General features: G+C 41.4%; 1 protein-coding gene across 4 annotated transcripts in view; it reads right to left on the reverse strand.

The window, feature by feature from the left end:
* The window catches only part of pik3cb (phosphatidylinositol-4,5-bisphosphate 3-kinase, catalytic subunit beta), a 51,595-nt gene extending 25,844 nt beyond the window's left edge, over positions 1-25,751 (reverse strand). For all 4 annotated transcript variants that reach the window (XR_015118148.1, XM_086215963.1, XM_086215962.1 and 1 more), the window contains exons 1-2: positions 25,352-25,751; positions 12,896-12,972 (exon numbers count right to left, since the gene is read on the reverse strand). The gene's annotated coding sequence lies outside the window, so the exon portion shown is untranslated. The remainder of the gene's footprint in view (positions 1-12,895; positions 12,973-25,351) is intronic.
* Positions 25,752-26,246: the final 495 nt, after the last annotated feature.

The following is a 26,246-nucleotide window of genomic DNA, read 5'->3' on the forward strand; positions in this document are numbered from 1 at the left end:
GGACTTTTCATCTACTGAATGTGATACATACTGTACGACACAGGGATGTTTTATGTCAGGAACAACCTCTACACAGTTTTACTCCAGATGGAAGAGGAAACACAAACACACACACACACACACACACACCACAACAACAACAGAAGCCATTCAAATGAACAGTTAAGAGGGCAGACAATGGTGAGCCAGCAATGTAACAATGGTGCACAGTTACACACATGAAAAGTAACATGACACCAGGATCAAGGGCGGGCGCACAAGACGTGAACAAGCACGTGTGCAAAGACGCTGGTCTTATAAATCACAGTCATGACTGATGTTCTCACACTAGACAGCTTGAAAAGTGTCTCATCTTGTTGTGATGCCTGACCAGTCAGCCCTTCTCTCCCAGCATTGTCTTACACACACACACACACACACACACACACACACACACACACACACCAGGTGAGCGGGGTTATTGAGGATGTGGTGGCAGACAGCCAGAGATCTGCTGACAGGCCAGGTTTCAGTGGGAGGCCAAGTGAGTTTGTGAGATCAGGGAGAAAGAGAGAGTTTCATGTGACAGCAGACAGAAGAGCCTGAAGGGATCACTCCAACATTAGCAGACATAAGTGATGTATCACCATGCAACCACCGCTTCATAGCTCTCCTTGCACATTTTGATGAGTGTGAGTATCTGGAGGGGAAAAGGAAAAATGATTCCACTTGTTTACTTTTCGGCACAACCTTGACAGTTTTTGTCTTCATGTTACAAAACTCGCAGAAGGAATCAAGATTTCAAGTGCAGTGTGCTGAAGACCCGAATGAGCCCTTCCTTTATTCCTTTCACAAATGCAGCTGTCTGGGATGAAAAGAGAAGAGTCATTTGTTCACATCTTTGAATGATTGTGTCCTCAAATATCTGCAGACCAAAAGGGGCGTGTCTGGAAATCAAAGGAGAGTCGAAGATCAGAGGGACGCTTGCACCTGACAGCACAACAGTTTGGTTTTATGACTGTAAGAGGAGGATTAGCACATGGGACAACATGATCTTTGATGAACTCACACTCGACTACAACAAACCAAGCCAGACATAAAGTCACCTCTGAAAACAAGGAGGGACAAATAGCTGCTCGCAGTGGAAGCAGTTCCTCTGAACCACTGACAGGCACATGTTGTGAAGGCTTTCATGCCCAGATGCATTTATGATTATTCAAACACTGGTGTTACTCAGCACTCTCTCTCTGAAGCTGCCTCTGTCTGACAGTAAGAAGCCTGTGAGGCTCTTCACAATGGAGTGTGTGTCCATGTGCCTCTGTGTGTGTGTGTATGTGTGTGTGTAACTGATGAAAAAAAATAAAAAAGGGCTAATATAAATGTGTGTGTCTGTGTAAAAGGTCAGGCCTGCTGATTAAGCGTCCTGTGACACATTTTCTTCCACACTGCACTAAAAATAAAAGAGGATCCAAGAGTTATTCACCTTTGGACTACAAACACTAGTCTCCCATAATGGAGTAATGAATGGAGGCATACATACCAGCGATATTGAGACTGCCTGTGTCAGCATCTGCACTGCCAGGAAAGCAAAAGTTTGTGTGTGTTTCTATCAACAAAGACATGAAAAGTGCTGGTAGCTGTGAAACAATTAGTTGATTTATAGATTGATCAATAGAGGTGTTATGATTCGATCTGTTCCTCAATCCCATCTCAGTGTATTTATACAGATGGTGAAGTGTAACAAGCAGCATAATGTTCCAGTACGGCAAAGCGTGTCAAAAGTGGCTTCTGTCCCTGCAATTTTAATTCATTTACAACTGCACACACCCTTGTACAGGTTATTTTTAAACCAAAGTGCACCTGCTAATAAAAGCCAATTGATTCCCCTCCTATTCAGAACAGACAGGGTTTTTTTTTTTTGGGGGGGGGGGGGGTCATGATCGCAGTCAACACAGTGGAAAACAGAGTAAACAAACAGTATAGTAGAAAGCAGCCTGAAAGGCAAAGACAGTTCTCCTGTGGTCACTACTCTCGGTTTTGCAGTTGCAGCCTGTTTTTCAAACGAGGAATGATGGTAACAGTGGCGCTTGAATGCAGAGGGACTGAATTTGTGGCTAACATGGGAAAAAAAAAAAGGACTGGGAGAAGGGTGAAGGTGGAGGTGATGAAGGTGACGAGCTTTCAATGCCATCCATCCCATCAATCCGTTTTCTATACAACTTATCCGTTAAGGGGCCAATCCCAGCTGACATTGGGCGAGAGACGGGGTTCACCCTGGATGGATCCCCAGTCTGTCGCAGAGCCATCGGGACCAATTAAGGGTTCAGTATCTTGCTCAAGGACACTTCGACATGGTCACTGGTGGAAGCAAGGATCAAAACCAGCAACCTTCAGTTGCTAGACGGCCACGCTACCTCTTGAGTCATGCCACGGGAGCTTTCAATGCCTCCATAGTATATATTGTTGATGGTGAAACCCCCAGCACCAATACGTGTGTCGGTGATTGGAAGTTGGCTGTAAATGACCACATAGCTGATTGGAACCAGAGCTGATAAACACACGTGTCTACTGCAGGGTCATTTGACCGAGGAGAGAATGTCAATTGAACCTGTTCCCACTTCAAACAAAAACCAGATGTTACCCATGAGACAGACTTCAGGCTGCTGTTAACTCATTGAATCGCCATGAAAAAGGACTAGTAGTTCTTCTTAATCAAAGTGGCTTATTTTAATGTTTTAAAATCTGCTTCCGATGTATTCATATTTTTCCCATTTGAATGAGGAAGTGTAGTTTTGTTCCAAGCTCACTGAGGGTGAAATGACATCACAGCCTTCCCTTTAATTCTCCTCCTCTCAGTAGCGAGCCTGTGCCACCCAGTCTGGGTTTCTTTTTAGTTCTTGATCAGTCACCAAATCAACTGTGGTGATTTAGAGCCACTGCTTGTTCAATAGACTCTTAATTCATCTTGTTTATGGCTTTTATTGTACTCATGACACCTCGTGTCTTGACCTTCAAGTGTGAGCAGAAAATCTGTTAAGCTCACCAGTGTGTGCTTTCCTGAGTGGTGTTTGTGGCTAAGCAGTCAGCCGGGGCGTGTGCATGAGTCACAAGTTGAGCAACTCCAGCGCTTACGGTATTTAGGAGCGGACACAAGTGATGGCTGAAGACAGTGAACACACACTCAAGTGAAATGTTTTTGAGCTCCTACAACTTGTGGTTAAGCCGGGGGCACAAACGTCCATCCGCATATACACAAAACAGGGTTGACAGAATAGATTGAGGGCTCAATCTTTTCACCCAAACTCAATGAGTGAAAAGATTGTGCATTTAGCATGTTACATTTCCTTCATTATGTTATTCCATCATTTACACGCTTGTGATTTTTATATCTTTGCTGCCTGTCCTGTAAACATTTGTGGCCTAAATGCTCGAGTTTGTCCATGGGGATCAGTTTTTGCCACTGTCCAAATCATCATGTCAATGTGGTTGGACAAAAAAAAAAAAAGGAAAAAAAAGAGCAGTATCATGCCCAGTCCTCAAGCAGTAGCTGGAAATGTCTTGAAACCAAATTCCCTGAAATTATATTCTCACGGCCACAGAGGAACAAACTGTCTCCGTGCAATCTCTATCTGAGCGGACACATGAATGAAGTGATTGAGTGGGAGTTTGTGTTTGTACAAGTTGTGTGTGTGTGTGTGTGTGTGTGTGTGTGTGTGTGTGTCTCAACCAACTACATCCGGACTGCTAAGAGTACCCCATCGTACTAACCACCTCCACAGGCGGCACCAACTGCTCAGAGAGGAAGCAATGACACCAGGCAGGAAGTGAGTGATAAATAACCAGAGCAAAACTTCCAAACCAGTCATTCATAAAAAGCTGATGAAGGGTGAATCAGATGTTGAGCTGCTATCCTGATTCCTAAAGAGTTTGTGTTTAAGTCAAATAAATATGACAACATCAGATAGCATAGGCATTTTTTTTTTTTTTTTGCGTGGCAGTGCTGTGTTGATGAGTAATGTGATCACTTAAATCAGGTCTCACTGGGTAGCTACATTCATCCTTACACATGCAGATTTTTGGGGTATTCAATCAGTTTATTGGTTAAATCACAGGCAGGAAAAGAAAAACACCACACCTCAACTAACCATGTCTTGAAAATCTTTTGTGACAACTCCATTAGGATGTCAACATGCCTTTATTAGTGACACGAATGAGTCACTATGCCAGTCTGCACAACAGACAGTTTGAAAGACATTAGTGGTCGTGTTGTCTTTACATCAAGAGAACCAGGTCATTGAATGAGTGGAGGAGGAATGAAGTGATGGAGAGGGATCAGGAGAGGAAGAAGAGATTCTTTGCTGAAGTTTTCATGAGTGTAATCCCTAAACGTCACTCAAATGTGTTGCAAATTTCTGAACATTTCTCACAAGATGGCAGAAGAAAATGTAGATTTCCACTTCACTTGCGCCATTGTGAAGCAGATATTAGTTGGGACAAGCATTGAGTTCAGTCTTTTCATTTCCTCATTCAGTATATCAATACTTCTATTGAGGGTTTTCAAATGCTACCCAGGCCTGGTGGTGGCTGAAGAGAAAGCATACACCGCTAAAATGTCAATTATTATATTAAAAAAAAGGATTCAGATTTATTTATCCACTGCTTCAATAAGTGTTTTCAGTGTATTAAAAGCTTAAGAAGTTTATAAGCAAACAAACTTCTTCAGCTGTCTCCTCTCAGCATTCTTCTGTGCATAACAATGTACCCTGAACTAAAATGCCCTTGAAGCGCACACACACACACACACACACACACCAGTGTGTACTTGAGCTGTCAGGTGTCAGCAGACAATTAACTGGTAGATTCTGAGCAGCTGAAGAGCTGTTAAATATTTGCAGCAAATGAAAGATAAAATTAAGCCGAACTCTTGAAAGGGATTGCATTAGGATGTCAGAGAATCAATTATGTAGCACAAGAGAATATATCACAATACTACCCTAATGGACTACTTTTCCAACCCCTTACATCCTGTGTGCTTTTGCTTTCAGGAGATTAAAAAACTAGAGAGCAATTAGGATTTAACGGTTTTATTAGATAATACAAACAATGATGTACTGGTGTCCATGCTAACAACTCTTTGTCATAGATAATTCACAGATATGACAGAGTACTGGCAAAAGTACAATATTGCAAAATACAAGGTGCTGATGTTAAGAATAGCTGTAAAATCACAGTGGCAATAAATTTAACAGTAATAAAAGTTAAGCGGATAGTCTGCATAATAAAAATGGATTAACAGTTTATTTTATGCAGACCTTTTTAATGTGTGTGTGTGTGTGTGTGAAAAGACACTAGAGAGCATCATCAGAGACATAAGCAGCACTTAGCATGAATCTTTCCTGCCAGACGATTGCGAGCTCCCCTGGAGTTCAGAACAAAAGAGAGGACAATTCGCAGAGACTGTCAAGCGGTCTGAGTCTGATGAAAACAAGTTGAAAGCCTTCAGTAAGGGAACAAGGCAGGAAAACGAGCAACTGAGCTCTGCTAGGCGTTGATGTGATGTCATGATACTATCAGAAATGGAAGGGAAACATTTAAAGATCAAAAATAGAGTGGAAGGAAGTGAGAGAGAGAGAGAGAGAGAGAGAGAGAGAGAGAGAGAGAGAGAGAGAGAGAGAGAGAGAGAGAGCGAGAGAGATCAGAGAGAGAGAGAGAGATGAGGGGGAGTCAGGGAGGCGAAGTGTGATACAATGTGTGACTGTAGTGGGTGGACCAAACTGAGATGGGTGTACACAATAAGCCTCTGTTTTTGGCAACTGTGTGAGTATGCTTGTATATGTACATGCGTGCCAGCGAGGTCAGTCCCGTGCCCTGCACAAACACTGTCCTTGTGTTGCCCTTGGCTTACCCATCACCCCCCCCCCCCAAAACATTTCTCTCAGTTTCTCTCTCAGTTTCTCTCTCTCTCTCTCTCTCTCACACACACACACACACACACACACACACACACACACACACACACACACACACCCCTACCAGCTTGGCCCGAATCAAACTGAGCTCCAGTAAAAGCATTGAGGCTGGAGGGGGCAACAGGGTCACATGGCACTAGTCACACAGCTCCCCTATGATAAAGACGCAACACTCACATGATTTTATGTAGTTTGCAGCCTCAGGTGGCTTTACTCACACCTTCGCTAGCATCTGCGTGTGCGCACACACACACACACACACACACACACACACACACACACAGTCATAAGGGTCAACTGAGAAATACATAAGTTCCAAAATAACCAAAACACCAAAGCAATTTACACCAAGTTCACTGAAAAATCAAAGGCAATGCAAAAATAGCTGCGACACACAACACAGGCACAGAGAAATATTGGAGGAAATAAAACACATATGCAAACTTCACCCTGTCAATCGGATTCTGTGAAACAGGAAATGAAGAAATGATGTGCGTACACACACACACACACACACACACACACACACACACACACACACACACACACACAAAAACCCTCTCCAACTTGACAGCCACTGAAATTAAAATCACTCTACTATAAATATGCCTGAAATCATTCAAAGAGGAGGGGCCGTTTCATACTTTCTTCTTTTAAAAGTCTGTCATGTCTGAGCTCCTCCCTCAGCATCCAGTGATGACAGACAACGTGCACGCTGACTGAAGGTGGCCAACGTGGTTCTTCCTGTTTTGATGGTGAGTGGGACAGTGCGCTAAGCTGCCCTGTGAGGGTGACATAAGGATTAGCCTTTGTTCCGTTTGACACAACAGCTTCTTTTTGAAAATGTACAGGGGAAGCCTTCCTTGGAAACTCTGACAAAGAGGAAACAATGAGCGGCTATTAATTTTTTTGTTGTTGTTGGGAGGCAATAGTTTTCCATTCAGCATGTTAAAACTGTCAATGTAAAATATTACCTCAGGAGGTCATGTTGTCACTACTGTTCATTTGGGTGTCAGCAGGATAATGCAAAAACTAACAGGCAGATTTTCACCAAACTTGATGGTGGGGAGTTGAAGGAAGGATCCATTAAATTTTTGGGTGGATCCATCTTACACGGCGAGAATGTGTGTGTTTTATTTATTTAGTTTTAGGGGGTTACTTGCCATGGCAGGGGGATGCGCTCTCTGAGGGCATCCTAGTTTTCATTTGCTTTCAGTTCAGTATTTTTGGTGCATATCAAAAACAATGAAAAAGCTTACAACATTACAACAATATTTATACTCTGACAAAGAATTCTTTTATACAAGGAGTACAGCCTAAATCTATTATGGTATAATGTACATAAATCCCACATCAACGAAACTGTGCATGTCATTGCTGACAGTTTCAGTTTAGTTGTACAGTTAATTGTAATTACATGATTATTTTTCTTAACTTCCATACAATGAAAAAAAAACTGCTGTGCAAAATCTCCTGTAACATCCTCTTTTTTGTTTTTTGTTTTTAATTTATTCACAGTGTCACTCTCCCCCCTGGTCCTCTCATCCAAACAAGTAGATACTTGGTTGAGATTTCCATCAGTATGTTACATGGACAACTGCTTCAATCTAATTGAAATCATTCAAATTAAAGATTCAAACTTGATGTTTGCAGGATTTATATTTGACTATTGAATGAATTATTAAATGATTTTAACCACGTCTCGCAATGGGATTGAAAATTCCGTCCATTCTGATTGAGGTGTTAACATGAGTCAGTTTTATCCTGAGTATATGGAAGCTAAACTAATGATTAAACCAGCTTTTTCAATGATCTGCCTCATTAAAAAAAGTCCTATCTTGCTAGTTTTATTCCCTGAACAGCGCCAAAACAAAATATGTCACCCCCCCCCCCCAAAAAAAAACCCCAAAAGAAAAAAACAAAACAAAACAGCAAGTATTGAAATCTGTGAATTAAGTTGGCAGGTTATATTGTGACGGCCCCAAGCCTGGGTTCTATGTAGTGTTCTGTGTTCAGGGTACTGTTGGGTGTGTTTGTGTGTTTGCAGGTCTGAAGCAGCCAGGTCATTAGGTTGACTGGGAGCACCTGGCCAGCGTTCCCAGTTAGAACTATTTAACCCCGCCTTCCCAGACGCCTGAGCTCTCTGCCCTGCTCTGCATTGCTCTCTCCCTTTTGCATGCAGTCAGCGTGCTGCGTTTTTTCCTTTTTTTGTTTTTCCTTGTTTTACACTAACAACATGCACCACACATTGACCATCACATCCATACACTCACCAACACTACTGATACTGACTTCCATACCTCATGTGGTTGATTTACTTCTTTAAGTGTGACTTGCTGCTATTAAGTTTTGCTGCACTCTTTGCTGCACAGTGAATATTCCAAGTGAGTCCAAATTTGAAGAAACTGCCCTGAAGCTTTCCTGAGATCAACTAACCAATTTGCTAATCAATGTTTTCAGTTTTAATTGACTTCAGTATGACAGCGCTAGCCAAAACATCAAATATACCATCATAATATGACATGATTACAAACACAATGCACTTCCGTACCACTGCGCAGAGACGTCATAGAGGCATCTAGTTAATGAATAAATGAGGAATGTGATGAATGACAAGAAAGACGAGCTCATCAGAGCAACAGCAGAGATAGTCAAGGGGTTGTTTTAGGTCTAAGAAAAGAGGCACAACACACTGTGAAGGGATTCTTAAAAACGTAGGAAACTTGGAAAGAAAAAAGATTTAAAGAAAATACCAGGCTGTCACAGAGCCTCTGATAGATGGCAGCCGCTGATTACGCTGCTGCAAGACACAGACACCAAAATAACACTGAGCTGCCTTGACTGTAGCGGGGATGGCTCTCACACATACTGCTAATTTCTAACTACTGGTCTCTCAGCATCTTGCCAAGCCACCATTTATCTCCCTTGTGAACAAAAGGGCCACACACTGGCAATGAATGATACAAATACACACACACACACACACACAAGCTTCAGCTCTGGCCATCAGCTTGCTATAGAGGTGACTGGGTTGCTGGGAGCTCTTAGCTGCGGTAAATGACACACTGATGTCCGCTTCTCTACTTAATACATCCATCCATCTGTCTGGGGCAGACACACACACACACACACACACACACAGAGTTTAAACTCTTGAAACAGCACACACAAGAATCAATACCAAATATGATGCATTATCTTTGTTATCGACTCACACACAGTAACATATTTTGTTACAGCAGACAGGAAATATAATGTATGGAAGTCAATTGCCTGTCCATCTATAATTAGTGAATTGTTGTAGCACATGTTCTATTGTCCTGCTTAAACACACAGTGTAGTCTAATTATACACAACATCTGTCAAAGCCTGGTACCAAGGCCAATGGCACAAAGATAATGTTAGCCAAACACTCTCAGAAGAATGCACCAAAGGGCAGGGCTTCCTTGGATTGTCTGAATGAAACATTAAAACCAAGAAAGAGAACATTTAAGTGCATATTTCTGGGGAGAAAAAAGGGAAGAAAAAAAATCTCCTGTGTTCAGGCATTTTTATTTGGCTTCTTATGAGAGGCTATGCGATGATCTTGTGGTGGTGTTAAGATAGTAAGGCCGTGTTGGTGGGAAGAGTCAGATCACTCGAGACAGAACATAGCGTAAGTAATTGGATCAAGCTATTTTTCCACATTTGTGTAGGAGTGGATAAAGAGGAGAAAGCGAGCAGGTGGGAGGCAAATTGGTGGTGATTGGTTTCACCAGCACTGAGTGACAGGAGGAAATGGGTTTATCATCCTTGACAGATGTCAAAGCTGCACCTGTACCAGCACATTATGAGAGATGAGGCTGATGTTGTAGTGTTTTACTCTGCTTTTGTGGCGAGGAATGCCCTGCTTGTTTTTGCGCTCATCCACTTACTACAAAAGCATCAGGGCTGCATCTTACATGAGGCAGCAGCAGGGCGTGTAGTGAGTCAGGAGCGAGAAGAAAGACAAACCGCAATGAAATCTGTTCCAATGTTACACAACGCTCACATGTTCATCTTGGTGACACACTGAACACATTGGTTAGTTAGTCAGTATACGCTCATTGAACTGGACGACGATTGTTTTTCCTGTGAACAAAAACCAGGGAAGGTTTACTGACACAAGCAGGGGCGGGCATTTTGAGCGTGATGAACGATTCAGCACATTTCTCCAATCAATTTCTTCATTGTATTTTTTTTTAATCTAATACAGACTATTCTTCCATTGATGAACCCTTTATTACAGGAAGACATTTTAATACAACAGAAAACTTTGTCAAGGCAATTAAAAAAAAATATGTATCACAATGATCCGACCAAAACAATATATCATTTGACTGTTTTCTCATGATGTAACAAATCTGACAAATGCCCAACAAAGAGTGAGACAGACAGTCAAGTGGTATGTCATCCTGGGTGTTGTTGTACTGCATTTAAACACGGAGCTTCATCTGTTTTAAACTCAAAACTGCCCCAAACCAAAGCCCGCCATGCCCACTTCATGTTGTCTTTCTATTTCTACACCAGCCTGTGAGGAGCGGTGTCTAAGATCTTACACTGAAATTAATGAATGTGTTGTTCCCCTATAACATACCTCAGCAGGACCTACAGAGGATGTGCAGAAGGCCAGTTTGAAGGCCGATTGAAGCGCTCTATACACACCCTACCAGTCAAAAGTTTGGACACACCTTCCCATACCATGTTTTGTCTTTATTTTTACTACTTTCTACAATGTAGATACATACTGAAGGCATCAAATATATGAAGCGAGATATATGGAATTATGTAGCAAAGCAAAAAAATGTTAAATAATTAAATGTTTTGTATTTTATATTCCTCAAAGTGCTTAGCTTTGTTGGCAGCGCTGCAAACCCTTGTCCTTCTCTCAGTGAGCTTCATGATGTCCCCTGAAATGGTTTTCACTTCTCAGGTTTGCCTTGTCAGGGTTCATTTGTGGAATTTCTTGCCTTCTTAATGGGGTTGGGACCATCAGTTGTGTTGTACAGAAGTCAGGTTGGTACACAGCCGGCAGCCCTATTTGACAACTGTTAGAATTCATGTTATGGCAAGAACCAATCAGCTGAGTAAAGAGAAACAACATTCCATCATTACTTTAGAACTGAAGGTCCAGAAAATTCCCAAAACTTTGAATGTGTCCCCAAGTGCAGTCGCAAAAACCATCAAGCGCTACAACGAAACTGGGTCACATGAGGACCGCTTTCCCAAAGGAAGACCAAGAGTCTCCCCTGCCGCTGAGGATGAGTTCATCCGAGTCACCAGACTGAGAAATCACAAGTTAGCAGCACCTCAGATTAGAGGTCAGATAAAGGCCATGCAGAGTGCTGGTAGCAGACACATCTCTACATCAACTGTTCAGAGGAGACGGCGCCAATCAGGCCTTGATGGTCGAATACCTGCTGAACCACTGAACCAGCATGGCTGCCACAGCCTCCTGCAGTGACAGTCCATCCCATCCAGTTTGCATTTAGTTGGACCATCATTTATGTTTCAACAGGACAATGACCCCAAACACACCTCCTGGCTGTGTAAGGGCTGTTTGACCAAGAGGTAGAGTGATGGAGTGCTGCACCTGATGACTTGGCCTCCATAGTCACCTGACCTGAACACAATCCAGATGGTTTGGGATGAGATGGACCGTAGGGTGAAGGCAAAAGGGCCAACAAGTGCTCAGCATATCTGGTAACTCCTTCAAGACTGTTAGAAAACCATTTCAGGTGACGACCTCATGAGGCTCATCGAGAGAGCGCCAAAAGTGTGCAAAGCAGTTATCACAGCAAAGGGTGGCTATTTTGAAAAATCTTAAATATGAAACATGTTTTCAGTTATTTCATACATTTTGTTAACAACAAAATTTTAGGTGTTCATTCATAGGGGTGGCATGGCTCAGAGGTAGAGTGACCGATCCTCACTTCCCCCACTGACCATGTCAAAGTATTCCTTGAGCAAGATACTGAACCCCTTATTGCTCCTGATGGCCCTGTGATGGGCTGGCGACCCGTCCAGGGTGAACCCTGCCTCTTTCACAATGTCAGCTGGGATAGGCTCCAGCTCGCTGCAACCCTTAACGGACAAGCGGTATAGAAAATGGATGGATGGATGTTCATTCATAGTTTTGATGCCTTCAGTGAGAATCTACAATATAAATAGTCATGAATAAAATAAAGATATAAAAAACAACCATTAAATGAGAAGGTGTGTCCAAACTTTTGACTGGTCGTGTGTGCGTGTAAAAGTTCAATACCCACCAGCAGTATCTTGGTATGTTGTTTGGAATTTGAAAAAACTGACCTAACATGATTTCAGTCAAGCTAATGTGTTCACCTGTATGTTAGAAGTCAAGTTTTACACACGAAGACAATATATATCCTTTTTTTCCCTGTAAGCACACTGAAGTAGCTAAATTGTTTACTGTCATTGCTATTCCCCCTGTCACTTCTGTTAGCTCCTGCTACTCATTTCTCTGGACAGCTGCAATTCCATACAACACATAAAAAGTCCCAGTCTAATACTTCAGATAATTAAATGACTGCCGAGAGAAGTAATCATCGAAAACCAAAAAAGCACTTAAAATTTTATAATGTTAACTCATTAAAAAGGAGAAAGTTGCAACACCAGCTACCTGTTGTTGTACAGTCCAGGCAAGCTTCATGGTAATTCAGCTATTCAGAATAATGAATCAGAAATGATGGTGATCTTTGACATGGAAATAGAGCACACTGGCCGACTTCCACACATTCCCCGCCTGTCAGGACGAAGCCTACTCTCCCAGATTCCAGCCAAGTCAGCGCTCCATTCCTCCTCTCCCACTTCCACACAGAAGCGCGTGGCGGCAACCCAGGTGAAATAGGCAAGTGCATGCTCGCACACGCACACACATCCACAAATTTAACACACATTCACTTCACCTGCTGTTTCCTGGAGTTTATTTTCTGTGCTTCTGCTCCTCGCTGGGGGAGTTTGGATAGGGACTTGGACACTGCATCTGATGGATGAGAGGATAAAACACACTGTCAAGGGAGGGTTGGGTAGAATGTTCATGAGTTGTGGCTTAACAGTAAACTAAAAAAAATAATGGGTGTGAAAAATGAACAATGTAGTAACTTACTAACAAAAGAGTAACTTGCTGTTAGCACTAGAATAGACACTGAACTCTGTTGCAGGCTCCCACACACTCAGAGGGGCCCTTGATGCCCGGTTATTCCAGATAAGACAAGTAAAGAGTGCTCAAAGCAAAGCGCCCTTGCCAACCTCTTTACTGAGCCGCTCTCTCGCCACTCATCCTCCGTGATACCTAATCAGTTACTCAGGGTCAGATAATTTTAGATTCACTGAGAAAGCAAATCTTCTGTGCAGGAATATTCATCTGTCAGGCATTTCCTGCACAGTGGAAAGAATGAAGATGACAAAGGTCAACTCAGGAACACCAAGCAGTCTTCTTAAGTATTGCTTTATTACCATGTTAGACTTACTCAATGTAGTTCAACATGACAGAAAACTGCATTGTACTGGAAGAGGAAGCATAAGACAAAAATATGGAAAAAAATATATACAATACAAAATAAAATATAATACAAGATATACACCACACCATCAATAAAGAGAAATTGTCTCTGGAACAGCAGGTGCTATTCTACTCCAAAATGACCTGCCACCAGCATTAATTGTTTATTTATTAAATGTGTGTGTTTGACGAAAGCAAAATACATCAGTAGTGCAATTAATTACATTTTGTCAATGTGTAAATACTCCTGCTGTAATCATTCACTCATCATACCACTAATTTTTTTTTTTTTTTTGTAACTCACAGTTCAAGTCTTGAACAACATTCAACTCAAACAGTAATTTTAATATCTCTAGCAAATTTGTTTTTGGAGATGGTAATATAATATTGGTTGATGGCAATTTCCTGGGATACCTGCCAAATGTAGCCTATTCACCCTCACGCCACCCCTTCCTGTTTGCCGGGGAATCCTTTGAAACTTAGGATGTTTACACAGCGGTCTAAACTGGATCCTCATCATTTTGGGTCATTGTTGCCAAATTCCTGTGGCAGCCATACTGGATTTTATAATGTTAGACAATCTCAAGGATCTCACGCATGCCTTGATGGACTTCCTTCATATTTGCTTTTTACTTGGTTTGTTATAGATGTGCCTAGTTACTTCGTTATTTGTTTCTTACAAAAGTATACAGTAGCAGCTCAAGTAATGGATATGTAAATGATGATTTCCATGTTGATGGATCTGAATCGATCAGTGAATCCAAACCATTTTTGTAATCTTACATTGAAGTTGATTTTCAAATCAAAGTGGTAGTTGCAGGCTTTTTTTTTTTTTTTTAAAGAAATTAACATGAAAATTGCCTTTTCAGAAAAACATGAAGAATTAAGTGATCTCTCAAATATTGGTGGAGGAGACACATCAAGTTCAGTGGTAACAAACCAATTCTTCATCAAATCTTGGACAAAAAAAAAATGTGGAAACAACAGTGGCCAACAGAATTATGTGAAAACATGAATTGTTGGGAAAAATGGGAGACCTGTCTCATTCAAAATGTGGCTTTAGTTTAAGCTTCAAAACAATCCAGTCCAAGTCAAAGTCCTGGCCCTGAAAGAGCAAAGCCTGGAAAACTTTGCCCCCCTTAACATTACTTAGCCAGATATGAAACTATATAGTATTATATTATATAGTATACTATTATATAGTATTTGATCTTATTGATATTAAACTATTAACTACAACTAGCTTAGAACACATGGACATAGCCTGTCCTGAGTCAGAGAGTTCTCTTTACACAGAGAAAGAGAAATCCCTGTAAAGTACTGTATCACTTAACCATATCCTTATTATACATTAGGCAGTTCTACATGATGTCCCTTGATGACTGAACCCCCCCCCCCCCCCCCATCCCCCGGTGAGGACCGTCTCACACTGGACATCTCTGGTCTACACAATCTGATATATGAACACATTTGAAACATCATTAAAATGGAAGCGACAGAGGACTGGGCCCCTCTATGTGGAGGGTGACTGTCTGTAGGCCTCAGCATCACTACCATCTAGTTAGAGTTCAAAGAAACCAAGATTGTGAGGGATAAGGTGTGCAAATATAATGAGGATAAAAACACGGCAAGCCCCAACACACTGATGACACGCAATGCTCACTCTGATTGAGGCAGAAGACTTCCTGTTTTTCCCCCAGTGGTTAAGATGCTGTATCTTGTTTACCAGGGTGACACACATACAAACACACACACACAAAAACAACTGCGCTGAGTGTTGGAGAGTAAGTAAAGAGTAAATCCGCTTTCGCAGAAGCTTTGAGCACAAATTCACAGAAAGAGGTAACTTGAGTTTCTCCACAGTAATTTAAAAAAATGCAGTTGATCCACACAACTTCAGTATAACCACACACAAGGTTAACAGTTCCAGGAAGTACGCCATTTCACACAATGATACAATCTAAGGAAAGAGACAGACGATGTTTAGCTCCGGCACTGGTTTCAGTTAAAAGCGTCACATGACCCGCAGCGTGCATGTATACAATGATTTTAGGAGCGCGAGACACACATAGGGTTCACTAGAGAGCGGTGCAGTGATGTCACTTTCGCTGGAGGGCTGACCACAAACTTAGCTCTGCCATGGCTCTATGGGAACAACAGGGCTAGAACATCAATGGTTTTTTGGGATCAAGCTGAAAATAGTCTGTGTTAAATCAGAGCTTATAAAATTGGTACCCCCCCCACCCACCCACACACACACACACACACACACATCTCTAAATGAATTTCCTTTGAGGCCTCAACGTTGGGTCTACTGGGGGGACGTTTGGGCCTTTCCAGGGAAACCCACACACAAAAAAAACCTATTTAAATCCTAATTTCACAGTAATGGACAATAATATCCTACATTTGCAGCCAGAGAACATAAAACAACCAGTAAGATTCTAACTTGATACACTGGCGCCAGAATGGGGGGCTGTGTGGTGATATTTTTTGTCAGCCTGGTGAAACCATGTGTATCCTGAGAGCTGTAGAGATGAGCCCTGCAGCTCCATCTGGATTTTCTCCTATTCTATAACCCATACGAGAAACCAAACCGATTAGAACTGTTTTCTAACTGCTCTTCTGCAATCAGAAAACCATGTGGCTTCTGATGGGTTCTCAAAGTTTATAACGCTGTGAGCAAAAAAACAAAGTTTCTCTGCGGCTTTCACCGTTCTTCCGACAGAATTTGGCATGTGATGGTGCAAATCACATGCTAGATTTGCTAGATTTGGTAATGTGGACTAGCTGAGGGAGCTTCTGTTTAGGGTTGAGCTCCATCCTCTCATGAGGGCTCAACTCTGAAGTTGTGGTACACTGACCATTTCGCCGGGCAAACGATTTTATAAGACCTCATCGAGGCCAGGTGGATAATGTATACATAAAAAGAGAGAGCACATTTCTTATCTTAATTCATTTATATGGAGAGGTATAGATTAATATTGTTGTTAACACGGTTGTCAACTCTGAATAGGTTTGGATTAAAAAAAAAAAAAGAGGAGATGTAATCTCTGCAGTAATCGAGTTTGAGCCACCAGATTAATCTCAAACAACATTTGATTCAAAGCAGCATAAACACAAGAGTTGTCGCTTGCAGCTGTCTGTATTACACAGAATATTATCTCCACCAAGTCATTGCGACTTTTCAACTGGTTTCCTTGTTTCTCACCTCGTCTGTGTATGAATGCTACATGTTGAGGGTCATGTGGCCTAAATATGTAAATCCCTCAATGACCTCCTGATCCTATTCAGCATTTAAGTCATCAATATATCCATCTTCTAACATTCTATAATGGATGTAAGGGAGGACCCCTGTTCTCTTTTCTTGGTGATGACGCACTTGACTACGGTCAGATGGAGTATCTAAAACCAATGAACCCACTGAGAAAACAGTGCCAACCACAACATAAAGAATAGTGGCTGGTGACGTCAGCTTCCTGTGCCAAGTATGTATCTTGTGTCACTTCTTGTGTAGAAAGAAGAAGGACTCATGTTCTACTTATGTTCCGTACTGTCCGCACTTTCTTTTAATGATTTTATGAGGGGAATATTTTTATTTTTATCTTTTTGGGTTATATGATGCTTGGTATGTATGTTTGTTTTTTCTGATGGTGTATTGTTGTTTTTTTTGTTTCATTTTTTGTATTATGGAATGATGCCTGCCATGTTGTTTTTTTCTGAAATTGAAAATAAAGATTCATTGTAAAAAAAACAAAAACTCATGTACTACTCTTCTAGGTTCCTGAAGGTCCAACACGCACATATTCCAAACCCAACCCAAAAACTAAGTCTTAGTCCTCAACTCTGTCATTTATATATTTGTGGAATCCAACATTTCGGTCCACACAAGTATAGTGAGCTCACTGTTTTCAGACCCCATAAATCGTCTGGGTGAAACAAGAACACACAATCTAAAGAAACCGTCTCTCATCCTCAGGGTCACCTTACATATTCTTGTCACCCTCATCACTGTATTCTATCTAGCGAACATGGTCTAGCTTTGATATGACTCTCTCTCTCTCTCCCTACGTAACCACACACAAACACACACCCTTCCTCTCCTCCACCCATCCTCTACAAGAGGTATGTGAGGAATGCACCATCCTAAAATGACTGAGGGCTTCATCAGCAACCAAGTCTCTCGGGCAACCCCCCCACCACCACCACACACACACACACACACACACACACACACGTACTACAAATTCTGACCACATTTTCAAAAAAATTGGCAAAGACAATGGTTATTTTTATCACTTTTTCCATCCTCTACTGTTATGTGCAGGGACTAAGCTGGTCTATCAGAAAAGTGCCCCGTCTGAGCCAAACACACCGTTCATTTCCTCATTTATTCAGTCTGAATCTAAACATATTAGCCAATGTTCATAGTCAGAATTTACCACTTTTATGGATCTTTTCGTGGATTTTATTCTCACGTCAAAAAAAACGACATGGTCAAATACATTATGAATGAATACAGATACAAAAGAATGCAAAGTTAACCTTAAGGCAGTGTCTTCTCATTTTTATTTACCTTCAGCTTTTCTAATTTCTAATATTTTCTTATTCTAATATCTTCCAGTTTATGCCTCTGCAACTTTCCTTTCAATTGTTCCGTTTTTTTCTACTGAAGTTGTGAATGTTGGTGTTAACTAGCCAATCCAGCCACTGGGAGAATGATGAAAACAGCTTGTAATTCAAGTGTAACTGAGGGATTTCTGACATTCCACAAACAGTTGTTTCACTGAGACATTTTAACACACCTGCAGTTACAGCAGCACCTTGATCAAATAAATACTTACAAAAACCAACATTTAATTTATACATTACAGTATTATGGTGTAAATCAATCCAAAAAACATTCTGGTTCTGTGCTTGTGTTGGAGAGCAAACTGTAGCGTATGTGAGAAAAGTGATGAATGTGAAACACAAGCTCCAGTTCCACCTGCAAAGCTAACTCAGCATGGCAGCGTGCCTTGCTAAGTATAGCTCAAGCTTATTGTCAGTCCCGGGATAGTGACTGTAAATGACACACACAAGCAACAATGTCATCTTGTGTGTCTACTCTTTCGGTTTTACTGATTAGACTGCAGCCTGTCAAGTCTAACGTTAACGGAGAGGGAATATAGATACCGTGTGTAACAAGTTTATTTAACGGTCTGTCTGTATGTACAGAAAGCTACCCTTGTCGCTGTTGCTGTGATTATATCATCCGTATGTTGAGAGAGGATGCCTGTAATCCAAGCAGAAACTGACTACTAGCTCATACATCTCGCTCAAGATGTTAACAGCATGGCACACTATGATCCAAGCACAAACCAACTGCAGTCCTAAGAACCATGAGATCTGAGGATGCGCCATCACTGTCTTATCATAAACAAAAACCACTTACTCCCACCCATTACAACTCTAGGAAGTTTACATTCCATGACAGAGACATAAGGAACACACACACACACACACACACACACACACACACACACACACAGATGAGCTCTGCTGCTGGATGTCAAGTACAGTTTAAAAAGCCAAGTATTTCCAATATTTTCAATTGATTGCTTCTATTTGAGACATCTGAGTCTACCCTTGCCCTCGACCCACTCAGCCCCCTCTTTCTCTTTATTCAGCTGTTTCAATCTCTGTTTATGGCTGCTATTGTGAAGCAGGTCATTGGTGGGTGGAGTATGCGTGTGTCTTCTATAAAGTTCCCCTCAGATGCTGTTAATCAGCTACCTTCCGGCTGCCTGAATGAGCAAAGGTCTGTCCCAGCCAAGGGGACAGCACTGTTGATCACTCTGGACAGACACGGACACACACACACACACACACACACTCACGATGACACAAAGTCTAAACTGTCAAACCATAATTACAACACAGACAGACACGGGATGATGTAGTGGGCTGAAATCAGTCACATGTCCTATCATTTTACAATGGGAAGGGAAAACAGAAGTGAGAAAGAAACACTGTCTAGACCTGCGCACTTTAGGACACAATGACATCATGGGAGCAGCAGAGCAACAAGTCCGATGACGCCCCTCAGCACTTTGAGGCAGTTCAAGACAAATGGGAACATCTCTTTCTCCAAAGCTACTCAGCTGTAAACCAGCAACAAATGAGGAAAAGACGCTATGCATGCTGGATTTTGTAAAGAGTATTTACATGCCCAAGTGATGTCATAGATAGGTAAAAAACAAACAAACAAACAAATAAACAGCTATGTAAGATTCCTGAATGACTGAGTACAACATAAACCTTATTTTAAGTCATCATCTCCGTCCTCATCTTTCCTTTAATTTGCCATGGTGCATGTTGAGACACCACAGTGCTCGACACTTGCAGGTGTGTGTGTTTGTCATCTGCAGTTTCATACAGACACCTGTGTTTGGAGAAAGTATTGCCACAGAGATTCAAAGCTGAGGTTTTGCCTTCTCCGTTTCCATTCTGAAGCCCCTGTCTATGCAACAGGTACGGTACTCGAGCGAGACTGCACATCAAGGCTCTTCAGGAAACGATTTACATAAACATCACTGTTTAAAAGTTAGCGTTTACTCTACTCAAGGTATCATTAAAATTTTCATGAGATGGTCCAGTACAGTAGAAAATATCCCATGTCATCAAGTTTGTTTATGCCAGAATTTACTAAATGTTTCCATATCTAATTCGGGTATGCGATCATTGCTAATGCTAACATAATAATCTGGAGGACACACTTTCTCCTTTCCTTTGAAACATCACATCAGGTCAGGTAGTTCATTAACTGAGTAAATAATGGGACCCCATTTAAGAAAAACACACATTCAGAGAGCGCCATTAATTACGGCAATAAAAATATGCAGCGTTATACAAATACACCTTTGTCATGGGACAGACTGCAGAGTGAGTCAAGGTCGTAGTGGAGAGGATGACGGGGAGGAAGCTCAGCTATCTAACATACACTGTTATTGTTCTCTTCTTCTCTTTTGGGTTTTATTTTCTTACAGATGAGTTGCTGCAATAATAAAGTCAAACCTGGCACACCAACACAGAGGAGGAAGCTTGTGTAGCACGTCTCCCATCAAGGAATCCATGCATATCTTATAAAAGATCATATTGTTTTGGTAATAACTAGATCCTGTCTCCTTCAAAAATGACAGAAAACTGGTCAGGCACAACATGAGACAAGAGTGATAGTTTGCTTCCTTCACTTGCCCTCGGTGAGAACAGTGCCCGCCTGGCTGCATGTTGAAGTTACAATTTCACAGTCTGGGTGCAAAAAGAATAAGTAGAAATGAAACTATGACTCAAAGGTGGGCTGCTTTTGTTGAAAACAGAGGAGGGTGCTACATATTCAAAACGACATCACCATGTCTTGTGGAATTTTTTTCTGTAACTATATAAATTGCAAGGTAAAAATAGTACTGGGGCTGTCAAAAAATAATTGAAGTTTGCATGTGTATAAAGTTGTGTGTATGCCATGTAGGTTTACCCTTTGGTGGAGAGGCAACGTGTTCTCAGTTCTCATTCTATATGTTTATGATGCATTTTTGCTTATTTTGTTCCGTGTATGTATGCCATAAACAAACACACCTTTAAAATAATTAGCAAAATAAAAGAATAATGCTGAACCTATATGCATTTTATTTTTAGAACAATTGGAACATCCTTTTTTTGAAAGTGTTGACTTTGGTAGTAGGTTTAGCACCATGGGACCCTATCACAAACATACTGTAGAATTCTGATCACCTTTATATGCTAAACGATGTAAATTCAGTTGACAATAAATTTGATAACAACTAGAATCAATTCCAAATACCAGTGTTTGTAGGAATAATAGTCAAACTCTGGATAAACACATAGAAACTGTACTTCAAAAATATATACAGTAATTCTTTAAAACTAATATTACAGTAGGGGTGCAACGATTCATCTATAGATCGATGAATCGATTTCTATTCCTACGATTCAACTGCATCAATCTGTGCTCGGCAAATTGGCCTTCCGAATGGCATATCGATTAAAAATCGTTTTAAATGGAAAAGAATCAATTAAACTTGAGAGATTGTGTGTTTTTGGCGCTTTTAGACACGTTAAACGTTACTCGATTGAGTATGCCTGTCTGTGACGTCAGCGGTACACACCGGCAGAAGCGCGAATCTCAGCAACAACGCAGCATGGCGGATGGCAGAGGAGAGAAAGAAATTTTCCAGCCATCGTTTCGGTCAACTGTATGTAAACACTTTGGCTTTTATAAAGACGGAGGAGTTTTAAATAAGTCGGCTGCTGTTTGTAGAATATGTAAATGTGAAATAAAAAACAACAGCAACACGACTAATCTGTTCAACCACCTACTGAGGCGCCATGGGATTTCGCACTGGCCGGCCAGGACCGTCCACGCAACTCCTCCAGCGTTACCGCTGCTGCAGCAAAGCAAGGTAACACCGGCTCTGCAGGAAGCTCGAGTGTCGCTAGCATGTTTACAAAGAAACTCGGCCAAAACTCAGCTGAGGCAAGAGAAATTACACTAAATATCCAAATATCCATTATTTTTAAACCCGATTCCCTTACAACAAACAGCAGAGATCTATGAAACTTCACCTGAGCTGTCCAGTATCCAGGTATATTTCACAGTCACAATAGTTGAAGTTTTGGCAAAAAGTTACTGAATCAATTTCAAGACACTGAATCGAATCAAATCGTATTGTTCTAAATGAATTTAAATCGTCCTTGAATTGAATCGGCAACCGTGAATCGTGATTCGAATCAAATCGAATTGTTGTTAAAATGAATCGTTACACCCCTTCTAATAATGTTTATATGATGCAAACAGTCCAATAACAGCGCCGTCATATGAAAAATGATCTTACCATGGACAGCTGTGTTCCAATATTCTAGGTCACTCGCCATCTTTTTGTTCCATCCTGATATAAATTTTACTGCCAACACTTTGGACTGTTACTCTATTTTCTTCAGCGCAGGACACACGAAAGGTGTGCGTCCAAACCAATTGCGCCCCATATGCCCTGGCCTTCGCTTCTACAAATACAGGGAAAACCCTGGCTATGTTACTGGGGAGACTGGCTGGTTTATATAACCTCCCACAGCTCACTTGTAGAGATTTCTCCCTGCGCTCATCCTCTCCTGCTGTCTCCCAGCATTCCTTGGCAGGTCTTGGCCTGCTATGCAGCAAAGCGGAGAATTCCAGCAGGCTGTTCCCTTCTTGCAATCGCATTTCCACTTCGCTCCGTAGTTTCATACTGAGCAGGAGGGAACCACTTGCGCAAAGGGTAACACTGAATATTCCTTTTGCTTGATGGATGAGGGTTTGCATGAAGTAAACTAGCAGACCCCCCCCCCCCCAAAAAGAAATTGTGAAAGTCAGATTGTGCATGATCACACATACACAGCGTCTCCCTGAGATTCTGCTCATTGGAAGCTGCTCATACGCAAGCCTCTTACTGTAAAGATGAGAGAAAGAAAGAGACTGACTGGAGAGGATATGATTCTGGTTCCTCTCTCGGAAATCAAATGTATCCACTTACAAATAAATATTTTCTCCTTCTCTGTTACTTGTTATTTCAACACTAAGAACCAGGAGGTAATAAAAGCAAAAAATAACTCAGGAGGAGGAAATGCAGGCCTAGTTGTCAGTCAACTCAAACATGGAGGATGCCAGACCAACTCACCCTCCAAACACCTTCATTCGTGTAACTCAATCCTTCAGCACTATTCAAAGAAATCAGAAACTGGAGCAAGACTGGTTCAGAGGATGGTTTTTACTACACTTACATAATTTTTTTTTTTTTGGGTGCAATGAATCACTTAATTTAGAGATCATCTTCTTTCATTTGCACTCTGTTTCTCAGGAGAGGCCTGCTTTGGGACTAAAGCTGGCCGGGGGTAAATAGCTGCATTGTTGGCTGATGTCGGCAGAATGACGTCAGTTTGCCTTATCAGTGTTCCCTAACTTTACCTCTGAGGGAGCCTGACAGCAAACAAAGCGCTGCCCTAACCAGTGCATGATCCAAATACCACCATTAAAACACTGATCGGACAACTGCAATTCCAAAAGAGCTAGTGCTACAAAAAAGGAAGAACAAACTAAAATCAGCAGCCAATGTCACACCTGTCAGGCTTTCATAACAGTGAGGTCATCGTCCCACAAATCACCCATGCTTACTTTGTTTTGAAATAAGTTTCATGGATCATACATGGACAGCTTGACACATCACCTGTGTCTATCATGCATCCCCAAACGTGTCCACTTGTTCAAATTTCATAAAACTTTTGACTACAAAGTCAAAGAGCCCAACGCTCAGTTTTCACAGCAATCAGGCGTTTACACTACAAAAAGATATGCCGCTTAACATGTCACACGCCACCTCAGCAAGTAGTCTGAACATCAGCTGGTGCTTTACCCTTTACTTTTTAATGCTGTCCCCTTGAGAACTAATCCTGCACATGCATTTCAAAACAGGGCCACATTTCCGCCAAATTAAAATGCCGCAACATTTATAATGTAACCCTGGTGAATATTAAATTAACCCATGGAAATCTTGCTGCCGCAGAAATAATACACAGATGGTGACCGCTGGAGGACCAATCCTGTTGCACCACTTCGACTGTCATGTAGTGCTGCATTTGCACCTGCGTTTGTTACATCCTCTTCTCACTACTCCCAGTCCCTCTCAGACTCTGATTTATGAATCCATGTGTTACCGTAATGCTTACTTTTAAGAAAAACTCAGCACGTGCAAGGACGTGACAGCATGCCAGCCCATACAAATCAGCCACAACTTCGATGTAAAGAGATACAAAACGTGCCATACATGTTAGCATCTTGTCCATTTTAAGAGGAAAAAGGATGATTGAGTTTCTTCAGCAGACCTTATGTCTTTAAGGTACTTTAGGTTCCATTCAACCCTTGCCTCTTGCTATTACAGAAACTTTATGTCGTTTCAGATAAGATTAGGGGGGGTCATATAGGAACTCAGCTCACTAAAGCTGTTGCTGACTGCCCTTACAAAACCAAATGAACCCAAAAATGATGGCAGAAAGGCTGACAACATCCAATAATGTCCAAAGTTTCACATCCCCTTCTGTTAGGTACCTTATGTCCATTTCTCAAAAAAGATAGTCAAGTCAATGACGACACGCAGCCGAGTGACACAAATCACTTTGTTACAAGCTTCAGCTTTTTGTCCAGAACACATTAAAAAACATTTAATAATCCTTCATAGTATTACATATGTTAAAGTAAAGCCATGTCCAAATGGAGGTCAGGTAGAGGAGGGGAACACGATTTCCATGTCAACATGAACAGGTAGCGGCAATAAAAGCAGCTAATCACACCACGCGCTGGAGCAAGGATCGAACACTCGCCAAACTCCGCTTCTAAATCGTCCAATTTAGTATTGCCACCGTATTCGGAGTGAGTCAACGACTCTATGACAAATGTTTGTCTCTCAACAAAACCACAGAATCTCCCGTTGTGTTCGGCATGAATACATGTTTGGTATGAGCCCGTCTGTTCGATCTAAGTCCACTTCAAGAACAGTTTTCGCTGATGACGTCCAACTAAGCCTAATGTATGTCAGATTAGTTTAGCGTTATCTGATAAAAAAAACAAACAATTTTTCTGTTTATTCGTTCAAAATGGTTGTTTAACTCTAATTTCCCGTTTACATAAAATTCTAAATTCAGTGTAAACGTTCCTTTATTATGTTCTCCAAGGCAGCTTTGAACATTTTTTTAACGGTTCTACGTCGGCAGTCAAGATTCATCAACAGAGTTTGGCGTTCAAATCACTCGGATAAACAAACAAGTGCGAACTCACCTTTCTCTCTGTCTCGTTTAGGACTTTACCGAGAAAATGAACAGCTGAAGGTCAATACTGCGGTTACGACAGAGTAGTTTCATGCAGCTGCAGAGAGACTGGGTAACGGAGGGGTGACTGCTCGGCTGACTCCTCGCTCGCAGGTGGACAGGACATGAAATTTGTTCTTTCTCAGACGGCTCCGGGATCATTTGCATTTACCTCGCCCCGCACAACTGTCATTGGTTGCCGCAACTGCTTCTTCTTCGTGGTCCTCTTTCGACGTTGACGGCCTTCGCTCGAATTCAAATCAGACTCCAGCAGTGAATTTTTCTTTAAATGACTCCCCTCTAAAAAACAAAACAAAACAAAAAACAGTTGAATGATATGATGAGGTTCGATCACTGACAAAAGACGGAGAAAGGGATACTCCCAGAGCCAGGGGGAAAAAAAAATCTCGCGATGGGAACTATTGTTTTCCAAAGTTCTGCTCGCTTGTGTGTTGCGGCATGTTTGGTGTGATGCTGCCCCCTTCAGGAAGGTTATAGAACAGCACCCTAGGCAGGGAATATGCAAAATTCTTGTATTTATTTGTAGCTTTCTGCATATTTAGTTCTGCAACTTCAATTTTGCTTTACAAACCTCGCGGTATTTGTAAATTGACTCTTTTTAAATCATTTTTTTCAAAACAAACAGATTGTAAAATTATATATTTTATAAACAATATTATCTTAGGTGAATTCTGTTATTGCCAAAAAGTTATGGAACAACATCTAATGAGAACAATATGCAGTTTTTGTAATGAAATTAATCTCAGAAACTGAAGCTGTTGTATAGTGATTGCAGTAATGAAATTGTCACTGAGGGGCCACAAGTTTGTCGTGAGGCTAATGTCCAGGAAAATGCTGCTTGATAA

Source organism: Aulostomus chinensis, chromosome 10 (assembly GCF_037954235.1).
Source record: "Aulostomus chinensis isolate RoL2024-O1b breed Wild chromosome 10, RoL_Achi_v1.0, whole genome shotgun sequence".
NCBI classification, from domain to species: domain Eukaryota; kingdom Metazoa; phylum Chordata; class Actinopteri; order Syngnathiformes; family Aulostomidae; genus Aulostomus; species Aulostomus chinensis.